General features: G+C 35.7%; 1 non-coding gene across 1 annotated transcript; it reads left to right on the top strand.

Annotated features, from left to right (window-relative positions):
• The first annotated feature begins 6550 nt into the window (after window positions 1-6550).
• Window positions 6551-6657, top strand: LOC121206803 (small nucleolar RNA R71). Its single transcript, XR_005901981.1, has one exon. It is a non-coding gene; the product is annotated as a small nucleolar RNA R71 (small nucleolar RNA).
• The last annotated feature ends 8558 nt before the right edge of the window (window positions 6658-15215 follow it).

The following is a 15215-nucleotide window of genomic DNA, read 5'->3' as shown; positions in this document are numbered from 1 at the left end:
TCAATGGCATATTTCAAAATCATCAACAAAATTAGAAATTGAGACATGGGCTTGATAGTATATAGAGCATCGATCACAAAAACGTAAAAATTATCAAAAACAGATCAAAACACATACCTTAATCAAAGAAATCAATGGTCGAACCCTAGCTTGTATTTTTCTTTCTTTTTCTTTGTGTTTTTTGATTATGGATGAACACAGATGGCTTAATTTTTCATGTTTTGTTTAATTAATAACCATTAATTCATCATTTACCATTTTACCCTTCATTAATAACATATAAAATTTCATTAACCATAGGCATTTATGTCCATCCATTATTCAAATGGTCTATTCTCAACATAAGAACTTCTCATTTACAAATACATAACAAATAGACACACTTAATATATGGCAAGCAACTTTTACATTTTACGCGATTTGGTCCTTTTATCAAATTAAACACACATACGATTAAATTTTCATACGAAATTTTCACACATGCTATTTCACATATTATAAACACATAAAATGTTATTAAAATATTTTTCTAACTTGAATTTGTGGTCCCAAAACCACTATTCTGACTAGGGTCTAAATCAGACTATTACACAGTCTTATTATACCTTGAATTACCATCCAAAAATTAGTGAAAAGCTTTCCCAGCTAATCTATCTAACATCTGATCAATAAATGATAGGGGAAAATGGTCCTTCCTAGTTGCCTTGTTAAGCTTGCGATAGTCTATGCATACTCTCCATCCTATGATAGTGCGGATCAAAATAAGCTCATTGTTATCATTAGTCACTACTGTAACACCTCCTTTCTTGGGTACACATTGTACAAGACTCACCCATGAGCTATCTAAAGTCGGATAGATAATGCTAGCAACAAGCCACTTGATAATTTATTTATTGACAACTTTTTTCATGATCGGATTCCATCTTCTCTTTTGTTTAATAGAATTGTTATGGCAATCCTCTAACAAAATTTTACGCATGTAGAGAGCAGGGCCAATTCCCTTTATATCAGTAAGGGTCCATCCTAATGCCTTCTTAGATTGCCGAAGGATTTCTAAAAACTTGACATCTTACTTGGGTGTCAACTCCGCATAAATTACTATCGACAAAGAGTTGTTGTCTCCCAAATATGCATATTTTAAATGTTGCAACAAAGGTTTCAACTCCAGTGTTGGGGTTCTTCTATATAAGGTTTAGGAGGATTAAAAGATTGATTTGATAAATCCAAGGATTCGAACTTCTTCCTTGGTCTATCCACAAATTGCTTTGCTTCCATAAGTTCACTAATGTCCTCAAAATTTACTGCGCCACTCCATCCAATTGAGTCTTCATCACTATTAGAATTGTTGTACAAAATTTTGCAAATTTTTCCTCTATTGCTATTTCTATCAACACAATGGCATTGCATTCTTCATTATCACCAACGCATTTTAATACATCAAATACATTGAAAGTATTATGCTGATCATTTACCTTTATGGTTAGTTCACCTTTCTGCACATCAATTAAAATCTTGCTAATAGCAAGGAAAGGTCTTCCAAGAATAATTGGCACATCCTGGTTAGCTTCACATTTTAAAATAAGAAAATTTGTAGGAAAAATAAATTTATCTACTCTTTCCAGACATCTTCAATTTTACTTCCAGATGTGTGTTAGATCGATCAGCCAGTTGCAACATAACCGTAATAGGCGTTACTTTTCCAATTCCTAGCTTCCTAAAAGTAGACATGGACATTAGATTTACACTCGCTCCTAAATCACATAATGCCTTACCAGGATAATGATTTCCGATTGAACATGTGTAACACCCCGAACCCGAGACCGACACCGGAGTCGAACACGAGGTGTTAGCAGACTTTAAACCCTTTATAAAAATATTTCTCAGACACCGCCAATCTGCGTACTAGTCGCTTTAAAAATTATATCTTGAGTTTCACAACTCGAAAATCAGTTTCCTGATTTTTCCCTGAAACTAGACTCATATGCCCATATACATATTTTTTTCTAGAATTTTTGGTCGGGCCAATTAGTACAGTTTATTAGTCAAAGTCTCCCATGTTACAGGGATCGACTACACTGACCTTTGCGCATTACGACCTGGATATCTCCCTGCACAGAGCTTCAATACTGATGCCGTTTGTTTCTATAGAAACTAGACTCAGAGAGGAATCTATCCATATATGGTATGACTCCTAATTGTGTCTGGTTAATTTATAATGAATTTCCAAAGTCGGAACAGGGAATCCAGAAACCGTTCTGGCCCTGTCTCACGAGAACCTGAATATCTCTTAACATACTGTCCATATGATCTTTTCGTTGCTTCTATATGAAAATAGACTCATCGAGCTTCGAATACATAATTTATTCATCAATTAATCCCACTCCTACTATTTTTAGTGATTTTTCAATCTCACGTCACTGCTGCTGCCAGCATCTGTTATGAAAGCAACTATGCCCATTTCGTGATTTCTCCTTGATCTAACTAGTGATTCGTCATACATATCACAAATTATGATCATGACTAGCCATGCCAAAGGCTAATCATTGTCAAACATCCCCCTACTACACTATTGCCATATCATGAATTTTAACACCAAAATAATCAACCATGACATATGGCATAAAAATCGTATTACCAAGACTTACGACCCAACATTAGAACCAAATTCAACCGAACATTATGCCATTTTCGCATGGCTAAAAGTTTACATACCAAATTTCAACAAAACATATTAGCCTATACATGCCGAAATGTTCTCTTAGACCAACTAAGAAGAAAATACCAAAGGTTGCTAGCCGGTGTGATGACTTCGACGACGGCACGATCACGCAAAAAGAGACGAGTCCAAGAAACCTAGAATAGGTGACAAGCAAACACCAAATGAGTATATAACTCAGTAAGCCATAAGCATTCCACAACCATCCATTAATAAAATTATCACAACAGGAAACAATGAAATGAGGTTAAGTACTCCATCCATACCAAACTATACCATAGTTCCTTAAACCCTATGGTTCAATCTCATACCAAGTCCTACATTGGCCTTTCATACATCATTTTATTTTCGTTATAATCATACAATTAAACGAACTTTCACCTATTCCACAATGAACCTTATGTACGTGACTTCAACTATAATCGTCACCTAGGTTCAAAACTTACCAAGCTCAACTCCAAATATAAACATAGCGCCTATTAGCCATGAACTCAAGGTACTTACCTTTTCCGCTGTCCAAAATTGACTCGGTAAAGTCGCACCCTTCATGTAAATAATTTATAGAAAATATATATTGAGTTCGCACACATAGTGCTTAATAATCAACCGCGCACACTTAGTGCCGTGTACTTTAAACTCACACACTTAGTGCCATGCATTTCAAGTTCGCACACTTACCTTTTCCGCTGTCCAAAATCGACTCGGTAAAGTCGCACCCTTAATGTAAATAATTTATAGAAAATATATATTGGGTTCGCACACATAGTGCTCAATAATCAACCGCGCACACTTAGTGCCATGCACTTTAAACTCACACACTTAGTGCCATGCATTTCAAGTTCACACACTTACCTTTTCCGCTGTCCAAAATCGACTCGGTAAAGTCGCACCCTTAATGTAAATAATTTATAGAAAATATATATTGGGTTCGCACACATAGTGCTTAATAATCAACCGCGCACACTTAGTGCCATGTACTTTAAACTCGCACACTTAGTGCTGTACAATTTAAACCCGCACACTTAGTGCCAATCTCATGACCGTGAACACTTATTGCCCGCACACTTAGTGTCGAAAACCAGCCACTCAATAGGCTTCACTTCCTTTTTACATTCGACAAATTTCATCTCTACTTACATATTCATTTGTATACATTTCATCTCATTAAACACAATGGTGTAGGTATTACGATCCTTTAATCAATACCAAAGATATGCTTAATGACTTACTTGTGTTGGGTAAGATGGTTCCAACTCGGCTACTCGATGATCTTTTCTTTGCCTTTGCTCGATTCTCCTCCTTTAACTCCTTGAGCTTAATCAATAAATCAACTAGTTTAACCGCCTTGCTAAATATTTACAATCCAATTACACATGCATATGTATGTTAGTATATTCGGCAATCACCCTTACTAATCACCCACTTGATCAATTATAGAGAATCAAAGTTAATATCACAATGTGTACCCTATATGGCCCATTATACATAATCAATTTTAACATCATCTATATATTTACTCATATGGCCGAATATACCTAATCATACATACACCTAACCAAAAAATAATTTCTAAAATCTTTATATCATTTATACACTAGTAAAGCATCCTCTCCCTTTCCATCAATTTAGCACATGCATTACTCATTAACCTACAAAAATTATATTCGGCCTTAGCACACAACTTGCTAGCCGATTCTTCCCCATCTAGCAACCAATGCACATATGTGCTCACTCAAAAATGCTAAAAAAAAAAGATTCAAGAATCATCAATCCACCATCACATGCATCATTAACAAGCTTCATATTTAGCATGCAATGGCATTAACACAAACTCCACCTAGGCCGAATCTTAACTCATCTTCATGCCTCATCACCACAACATCAAACATCAAAATACCAACCAAGAATGTAACATGCATGGCCAAATATCATCTCCATCATTTAACAAAGTTTGAACCATGGCTAGGTAGATTTCAAACTTACAACTTAAAATATACATGAATCTCAAAGAATAATATCAAACATACCTCAATCTAGTTACATGCATGGCCAAACTTCCTCCTAATTCTCTTCCAAACCAAACATGAAGCAAGAACTCCTTCCTCCTCCCTTAGAATTTTCGGTCAAAAGAGGATGAAAAAGGATGAACAAAATTTTTCTTTTCCTTTCTTTAGCTCACGGCAATGGGGGGGAAACAACCACTCATTTTTTTGTTTTTCCTTTCTTTATTACCCATATTCCTTATTTTATTTTTTTCCTACATACCTCACTAGGCCAACATGTTCCCAACATGTTTCCACCCATAGCATGGCCAACCACTAGCTCAAATTTTGGGTAATTTGACATGCAAACCCATCATTTTCGCAACATGCATTAATAGACCATTTTAAATTAGCCTATCATATTTTCACCATGTCTCATATCAATCCCTATTTAATAATTTCTCATGCAATTGGCAAAATTGGAGAATGAAACTTCCACATACTCATGTACACACATAATAAGCATAGAATATGGAAATTAATTATTTTTATGACTCGGTTTTGTGGTCCCGAAACCACTTCCCGACTAGGGTCAATTTTGGGCTGTTACAACATGGGATAGTGAAACTCCTAGGTCCTTCAACTTTGGAGGTAATTTATTCATCAATATTGTTGTGCACCCTTTAGTGAGAGCAACGGTATTAAATTCTCCCAATCTGCGCTTCTTTTACAGTATATCCTTCATAAACTTTACATAATTGGGCATCTGCTTCAAAGCTTCTACAAGTAACATGTTGATATGGAGCTACTTCAAAACATCTAGAAATCTTTTGAACTAAGTATCTTGTTCACAATTGTGAAATCACTAAGGAAAATGTAAAGGTGGTCGTCCTTCAGGTTGCTAATATTCTTTTGCTGTGGCATTTTTATTAGCAACATGATCTGATTCCATTGCAACATTATTTTGTTTCCCCTTTTTCGGGTGTAGTATGCTTTTTAGTTTATTTTAAATTCTTTCCATGGTTGAGTTTGGAGTTGTCCTCTTCTACAGTGGTGTCTTGAACAACATCATCCAATTGTGTCTCACTTCAGAGAGTGATGGATTTTCACTGTTCCTTCCCTGTGTTCTTGAATTCTTAGTATCGCTTGGCAATGCTCCTTATGGCCTTGAACCGTTCAAGCATTCGCTATTTGCCCCACTTGATTCTCAAGAGCTCTGAGGGACGCAGCCTGGATCTGACTTACAACATCATTCTTGGTCATATATTCCTTCAGCAAGGCTTCAATAGAGGTAGAACATGATGTTTGACCTTGTTAAACATTTTGCCTCAGTATAGGATGACTATAACCAAGCGGTGCACTATTAGCATTCTATCTTGCAACATTGTTTAAATCTCTCGGACCTTGATTATTCCAGCTAAATTTTGGATGCTGCATCTACCTTAGATTTTAAGTGTTGGAATAAAGGTTATTATTCCTGTTAATTTCCATGTAGTATACAGATGCTGGGTTTGATAGGCATTCATTAAACACAAGGTATTCACCGCAATAAACACACAATAGTTTGACTGATTTCATTTCCTAGATTTCAGTGGGCCTTTTCATTAGCTAAAGAAGATACCTAGGCTGTCAACGAAGTGATTGCATCAATATCCAAGGTAACAACAACTTTCTCACCTGTCCCAACTCTCGTGGTAGGATATTGATAATCATTGTTGGCAATCTTTTCCAAAATCTCATATGCTTCATTATAAGATTTATCCAACAACTACCATTGACACAAGCATCAACTATCATCCTCGCATGCGGATTCAACCCATTATAAAATATCTTCATCTGCGTCCAGTGCTAAAATCCATGCATTGGACATTTCCAAAGTAGTTCTTTACATCGGTCCCAAGCTTCATATAGCGTTTCATCCTCTGTTTACCTAAAAGATGTGATGTTATTTCTAAGCTTGGGATTCATATTTGGTGGATTCTACCTTAGCAAAAATATCTGGAAAAGATCATTCCATGATGCCACTATTCCCAACGGCAAAGTATTTAGTCACACCCTTACACGATCTCTCAAAGAAAATGGAAACAATTCAAGTCGCAAGGCATCTTCAGGAATACCCTATTGTCTAAACGAGTCACAGACTTCTAGAAAAAGTCTTAAATGCACTCTTAAATCCATCAAACTATGCTACTGTTTGCAACATCTAAAACATTACCAGTTTTAGCTCAAATTGTTGAGCTTGTATGTGTAGTCTTACTATTCTTAGATTTAAATCATCCAAAATTAGAACATGTTCTCAAATTGGTCTATTTCGATCATCTATCACACGATAAACAAAAGGATGACCAATGGGATCATCATTGAGATCAAGATCATTGAGGCTAGGATTATTTCCTTCCCTAGCCATACTACGTAACTCCCTTCTTCTCATTCGCAAAGGTCTTTCAATCTCTGGGTCAAAAGGATACTCTTCGTTAGCAGGAATGCCTCTTCTCATAAACTGACGGAAAACTTGTAACCATTAAATACAACTAAGTTAAATAAATTTGAAAAAACAAAATAAAATAACAAAACCAAATTTCACCAATTGTCAATCCCCAACAACGTGCCAAAAACATATCGCGTGTGAAATGATATGTGAATTGTGCAAGTATACACTTCGAATCAAGTAATAAAACGATAAGTGAGATAGTCTCCATAGGGATTAGAATGATATAATTTGGTCAAGTTATTGGAGTGAGGTATGATTAATGTTATGACAAAAATAATGATAAGAATATAGTGGTAATTTAAAGGAAAAATTATGTGTGCAATATGTGTAACTGATAAATAATGGAAAATGCTATTACAAGACAAGAGTAAGAATGCAATGAAAAAATTGAGAATAATTACATGAATAATATGCAAACAAAAAAATAAACAACTAAAAATGTTTATGGCAAATATACTACAGGAAAGGATAAGTGCCTACGATGTTGATATGGAAGGTCGGGATTATTAAGAATCTGCCCTTATTGAGAATAATGCTTCGGCAAAACCATACTCAATCTACTGCTCAGAAGAGTTCTAAAATGGCATGCTTTCTTTCGAGAACAAGACCTCAAGTTACCCTTCCTTAAGTGATATATGTTTATAGGCTTTTAGCACGGTACCCTTCCTTGTTCTATTATCTTTTCTATGAACGTTGTTTTATGTCTAAAGGCTGCTATAAGTATTCCGTCAGGCACTAGTTCATATCATTCAATTTCAATCTCATTAACCTAACCTTGTCAGGTTTAAATTAATTTAATGAGCATGTTGCACATCCTTCTATGTCTAGAGTTTTCAAACATTCAATTTTACAAACTGGGCCTAGGACCGATATGCTTTGAGTGCTAATTAGACATCTTTACGGCATTGCCACGACGGTTGTGTTGGCAAATTGCATGACCCCTTGCCCAAAAAATCCTTCACTCCTTCACTTCTCGTTTCTTAACCTGCACCTACCAATCCTCCACCACACACAACCCTTCCACAAGTAATTAAAAATAACTAACATTTAAGTATATACCAAGCTCCTAATGTAATGCTAAAACTAGAAAAAAAAACCTAATGAAATGTCCTAGAATGCAGCTAAATGTACCTAAGTACAAGCAACTAACTAGATCTAAAAGCATGAAATATAACTCTTTCGAAGAGTTCTTAGCGGTAAGGTAGTGGCCTATGCGCCAAGGCAATTGAACCAAAATGAATGCAACTATCCAACTAATGACCTAGAGTTGGTTATAATAGTTTTTGCACTAAAAATTTGGATGCACTACTTGTATGGGGAGAAGTGTTACATTTATACCGACCATAAGAGTTTCAAATACCTTTTCACCCATAAAGAATTGAACCTTAGGCAATAGAGGTGGTTAGAGTTGTTAAAAGACTATGATTGTGTAATTGAATACCACCCTAAGAAAGCCAATGTTGTAGTAGATGCTCTAAGTAGAAAATACACGATCGATTTAAGAGCGATGTTTGCTAGGCTAAGTTTAGTGGATGGTAGAGGCTTCTTAACTGACCTACAAATGAAACCCACCCTAGCCAATGAGATCAGAACTAAACAACCCTTAGATATAACCTTGTTACCTTGAATTAAATAGGTGGAAGAGGGAAAAAATGAAGATTTTCGGTTTAATGGTGATGGAATCTTATGCTTTCAAAGTAGGTTTTATGTATCTAATGATAACTGATCACGTGATTTTGTATGATAAGTTTTATATATTTATAATTAATCGTTCTTGAAACTAACTATTATCGCAATGTAGGCAAGTGTACCTATCGAACAATAGTATAGTTTTAGCAAGACCGGATTGTCGAACCCAAAGGAACTAAAAGTACTAGTAATGACTGCCTTTTTATTATCTAGCCTAAAAATAAGGTGGTTTTGTTTTAACTAACTAATTAACTAATCTAAGAATTCACAGAGAATGGAATTGGGGGATTACTTTTGGAAAACGATTGAATTAAGACAATACCTAAGGAAAAATCCACCTAGACTGTACTTGTTATTCTGGCTCCGAATCAGATGATTTATTCATTTAACTTGTTCCATACAGATCCCTAAGTTATGTTATTATCCCTATTCAAGACTAATAACATCTAATCCCTAGATTGAATAATTGAGACTTTTCTCTAATTAACACTCTAGGGTTGCATTAACTCGATCTATGGATCCCCCTATTACGTTTCACCCTAATCCGGCAAAATCTTGTCACCCTATCTCTAGGCGCGCAATCAACTCCACTTAATTATGACAAATGTACTCTTAGACAGGGTCTATTCCTCCTCTGAATAAGAGCTTATCTTGAATCAGTATCTTGGGATATCAAAACAAGAATTAAGAACACATAATTAAGAACAAGTTAAATATTTATCATACAATTCAGAAAATAATAACAAGATTCGTCTTAGGTTTCACTCTCCTTAGGTATTTAGGGGATTTAGTTCATAACTAAAACGGAAAACATCTCAGAAGAATAACGAATACAAAACATAAAGAAAACCCAAAACTCCAGAAGGGAAGTTGAGGGGAGATATTCAGTCTTGATGATGAAACCGGCTTCTGAGATGGATCAATGGACTTTTTTCGAGTAATTCCTTCCTTCCTCTCTGTGTGCCCCTTACTTTCCTCCTCTAGGGTGTATTTATAGACTTTGAATGCCTAGAAGCCCTCAAAATTGGCCTTTTCTGAATTGGACTCAACTTGGGCTCGATAGGGAAACGCCCGTGTGAGTCGTGCTTCGAATCTGCCAAATTGACACGATCGTGTGGTCTGCCTGTGTGAGGAGGTCCAGGTCGTGTTGAATTCGTACTTTGGCCCATTTTTCTCTATTTTTGGCCCGTTTCTCTTTCCATTCGCTCTCCTATGCTCTCCTAAGTATAAAAAATGAAATTAAAGCATTAGGAGCATCGAATTCACCAATTCTAATGGGAAATCATCCATAAAATGCGTTAAATATGGGGTAAAAATATGTATAAATTACAGTTTATCAATAACAAATTAAGACAAACCATACTTCGGGAAGTGCATGCTAGCCCTTATGCCATTCATCCTAAAGGAAGCAATATGTATCGCGATGTGAAGGAACTGTACTGGTGGCTTGAGTTAAAATAAAATGTGACTGAATTTGTAGCCAAATTCCTAACTTGTCAGCAAATGAAAGCTAAACATCAGTTCCCTTTTTGGTTTTTGTAACCAATTAAAATAACTTACTGGAAGTGAGAGTAAGTAAAGATGGACTTTGTTAGTGGGTTACCCTTAACAACCAATAAGAAATATTCAATTTGGGTGACAGTAGACCGATTAACAAAGTCAGCACATTTCTTACCCGTCTAAAAGGATTACTTATTTTAGAAGTTGGCTAAGTTATGCATATCAAAGATATTAAGGTTACATGGGGTGCCAATATCAATTATTTTTTATTTAGATCCTCGATTTACATCTCAATTTTGAAAGAAGCTATAAGAGTCATTAGGTACTCTGTAACATCCCGAATTAGGGCCTAGTCGGAATAGTGGTTTTGGGACCACAAATTTGATGTTAAAATAATTAATTTATGATCTCTATGAGGTCTAGGATATGAAAATAAGCATGTGTTAAAGTTTCATGAAGAAATTTTATGTGTGAGGATTCCAATTGGAAATTAAGGACCAAATTGAATAAATTGCAAAACTTGGGTTCTAAAAGCAATTAGTATGAATTGTTATGGATTATTGATTAGAGGTCCTTAAAGTGTAATTTTCCCAATTTCTAAGTTTTTGGACGAAAATGGGCATCCATGGAAAATTTTGGAAGTTTAGTAATGAAGGGCATTTTGGTCATTTGGTTAATTAAAGAATAAAAAGGGAAAAATAAGCCAAAATCATGTCATTCATCTTCTCCATGCTTCTGGAATTTGCATGCTCTCCATAGCTAGGGTTTTCAACATTTCAAGCTCAATAGTAAGTGCTCCCTAGCCTCGTTTTTTATGCTCTTCATATTTTTAAGATCCTCGTAACATGCTCTCTCTATTTCTACCCATATTTTAAGCTAGGGTTCATGTTCAAAAATTTACCCATGCATGAGATGTTTGTGTTTTGATGATTTATGGAGGAATATGAGAGTTTAAAGGATAGTAAACAACTTTTACGAAGTAGTTTTTCATGGAGATGCCTTAAGGGATGATTTTGTAAAAGTTGTGAAAATGGGTAGAAAAATGTGAAATGAAAGAAAATGTGGGCTGCTATAGGCAATAAAAATATTCAGCTAGGCTTGGGTAACTTAGAAATTTCATGCATTTCATTATACGAGCCTTAGGACTAAATTGTAAAAGTGTAAAAGGTTAGGGGCAAATTGGTCATTTTGCCCGGGGGTGAGTTTTAAATCTTAAAATGAAAAATGTGATGTATTAATAGTCAAATTTTATTGATATCGACCCCGAGGAACCAATTCCAGAAGTCAACCGTGAAAAATGAAAGGTTTCGGAATAACCGAAATACGAAATTGAAGCAATTACTAAGTAAGTTCGTATAACCCAAAGTAAACTCTTAATATACTTAAACATGCATGTTCTTGAATGTATGAAAATTTAGATATTCATGGTGTGATAATTCATGAAATGTGCTTGTGTAAATGAAAAATGATAAATGTCTCGGTTGAAATAGAAAGGGAGATCCGATGGATAAATCATGGCTTACGTGACATGAGATCCTGCATGTGTTGCAGAAAAGGATTTAGATCAGACGGGTAATCTGATGATCTCAAAATAGAAAGGATCTAGCCCGGACGGGTGTTCCTTGAGTGATCGAGCCTCCCGAAGAATATGGGTGCATTAAGGATTTAGCCCGGATGGGTAATCCGATTTAGGATTGAATCTAGCCTGGATTGGCAATTCATATCCAAGCTTATGAGAGCAATTGTTGTTAAGAGGGATTTAGCCTAGACTGGTAATCTTGACAATTCTCTCTGAGTTACTACTACGGGGGATTTAGCCTGGACTGGTAATCCCGCCGTAAGATATAAGGTTCACGGGAGTGCGTACTTGAGATGATCACTTGTATAACTTGATGGTAATTAGGTTATCCATTGAGATTTTTGAGGAATTCAACGGGATTAACATGAGAAATAGAAATGGAAATATTGAATTGATGAGCTCATCTAAGACTAATGACATGATGTATTGTTATGAGACTAACTTGATGATTGAGTATATGTGATAGGGAAACTATTTCATGCTTGTTGGAATTATCGCCTAAATATGGTTGTATGCTAATTAACTGGTAAGTTTACTTTCCAGTTATCTGGACTTACTAAGCATATAGATACTTACCCCCTTTTTTTCCCTGTCTTACAGAGCTTGTGGACTCGTGAAGATTGGAAGACGGTTGGAGAATCAACACACTATCGACTTGTTCTGCTTTGGTATATAGATACTTTTATTTTGTTTAATGGCATGTATAGGATTTCTAGTTATTTTGTTATATGTTTCATTTGGCTAGCCAATGTAAGGGCCTAAATGGTATACTTATTCTTTTGTATATGGCCATGAGATATGGCTCATATTAATGTAGGTTGTAAACCTACTAATGATGCATGTCTATGTTTAAATGTTTCATAAGATATGATGATAAGACTTATCATGAATGGATGATTGAAATAGGACCTAATAATTTGAGAGTGGACATAGCATATAATGGTATATGGTTATAATATTGCCTAAGTGTAAAATGTAAAATGTGCTATGTTAATCCCTAATATGAAAAGGATAATTTAGCATTTACTAAACTGATGAGATGAGGTTAACATGCAATGAGTTATGTCAAGGTTGTTTAAGAGTATAATTAGGCCATTTTAAATACCATTGAAGTCTCTAAGTGTGTATGATGAAAGAGGGTGACCAAAAGCTTGGAAAATAGCCCTAAAAAAGTCTACATCGGTAAACACATGGGCATGTGTCTAGGTCGTATGTGACACACGGTCAGCCCCATGGCCTGTTGCCTGGCTGTGTGTCCCTTCACTTAAAAATTTTAGGTTAGTTTTCATGGTAGTAAACATACGGATAGAAACACGGCCGTGTGTCTCAACCGTATGGAGGACATGGCCTAGCACATGGGCGTGTACCTTGGCCATGTGCCTCAAAATGAATGATGATGTCATAAACAGAATGTCCGGGGTTTTGAACACGGGCGATGACACAGGTGTGTCTAGGCCGTGTGAGAGACACGGGCCAAGAACATGGGCTTGTGCTTGGCCGTGTGAAAATCCCTGAAGGCTCAAAATGAAAAATAAATCCTAATAATTCAACACAGGTGGGACACATGGGCGTGTCCCTAAGCATATGGGCGTGTGCTTTGCCTCCACACGGGCGTGTAAGGCAGAACCCTAGTAATTTTTCTAAAATTTTCTATAGTTCTCAGTTTAGTCCCGGATCACTTTTAATGTATGTTTTGGACCTTGTAGGTCCATAATCGAGACACTATGATGTTGTTTGGTCAATTTTAAATTAGAATGAAATTCTATAACCCGTATTTTCTGAAATTGTCTGAGTATGTGTCTGGTAACGCCTCGTACCTTGTTGAGACAATACTAATCTGACTCGTCCCATATTATTCTGATTAAAGAGATTGAGGTGCAATTAGATTTTTGCTTTGAGGAAGAACTTATGCAAATTCTAGATTATGATGTAAAGGTTTTGAGAAGGAAACGAATCCCTCTTACAAAGGTACTGTGGTGAAACCATAGCACGAAAGAGACTACATGAGAGTCGAAAGACATGTTCTGTCAACAGTATCCTCATCTATTCGAACCAAATAAATTTTTGAGGACAAAATTTTTTAAGGAGGGAAAAACTGTAACACCCAAATATAGGGTTAGATGAAATAAATAACCAAGAAATTCCCTTACTCTGATGGTTATGTAGCTAATGTATTCTTTTAGAAATCCAAGGTTTAAACCACATTCCTCCCATTTTCTTTTCTTTTCTTTTTTAGCAACCTATGGTCAAAATCTTACTAGAATACATATTAATTAGTGTAAAAATATGTCAAGAGTGGGTAGTAGCCCAATTGGTTAAACATTCTCTCTTCTTCCCTTACTTCTAAGGTTCAAGTCATGCCAAACACTTCCCTATTTCCATTTTAATTTCGGCAACCAAAAGGTAAATTTTCCATCCAACCCTTCATTTTGAAACCCTAGATATTTAGAATTTTTCCTAATTACAATAGAACTATAACTTCCTTCTCCAAATTAGATTTATTTTTTTTATTACTCTTTTCCCTATTTCTTCTCTCTTTTCTTTTTTATCTCTCCCTTTGCAAATATATTTCTCTCCGTTACTATGAAATATTATTTTGCATCCCAAACTCAAAATAAATTTCTAGTCAACCTATTCTTTCTACTGGTTTAGCATACCACCGTTGATTTCACCCTTAATCTTGCCAAAAATCAGTTTGTACCCTTGCTTCAATTAGTAGAACCTAAAAATTTTAAAATAACATCATTTCTTGCTAATCTTCCAATTCAATTACGTATATTTTATGAAATCTTGTAAAAAATCTTGGTAATCTTGATTTTTTTCTTTAAATATGTTATTAATTCAGGTGTAATTATCAGATGAAAAACTTGGTGTAGGTATCCCAGATCAGATTTTGACACGGGGATCATTGCTTGGTCCCCGTTAATAGGTGTGTGTTTCTTACAAGTGAATTGGGGTAAATCATGCCTCAAAATTGGGTCACACGACCAACCAAACGATTGTGTAGGCCATACAGCCTCACACATGGGCATGTTCCCCCTGAAACACTAGGATTTCGCTTCTCACATGGTCTAGAACCCTTTACACGGCCTGCCACATGGTTTTGTCTCCCCTGCACCTTGATTTTGAAATTACCACACGACCTTAGTTTGTTACATATCCAAGCCACATGACTGTGTAACCCCTCCACACGGTCCAGTCACACAATTGTGTGGCCCTTGTTTCTAAAATTTAATAATTTTACTTAAAATTTTATGA

This window comes from Gossypium hirsutum, chromosome A01, assembly GCF_007990345.1.
Source record: "Gossypium hirsutum isolate 1008001.06 chromosome A01, Gossypium_hirsutum_v2.1, whole genome shotgun sequence".
NCBI lineage: Eukaryota > Viridiplantae > Streptophyta > Magnoliopsida > Malvales > Malvaceae > Gossypium > Gossypium hirsutum.
The sequence above is the reverse complement of the archived record's forward strand: the minus strand, read 5'-3'. Positions and strand labels throughout refer to the sequence as shown.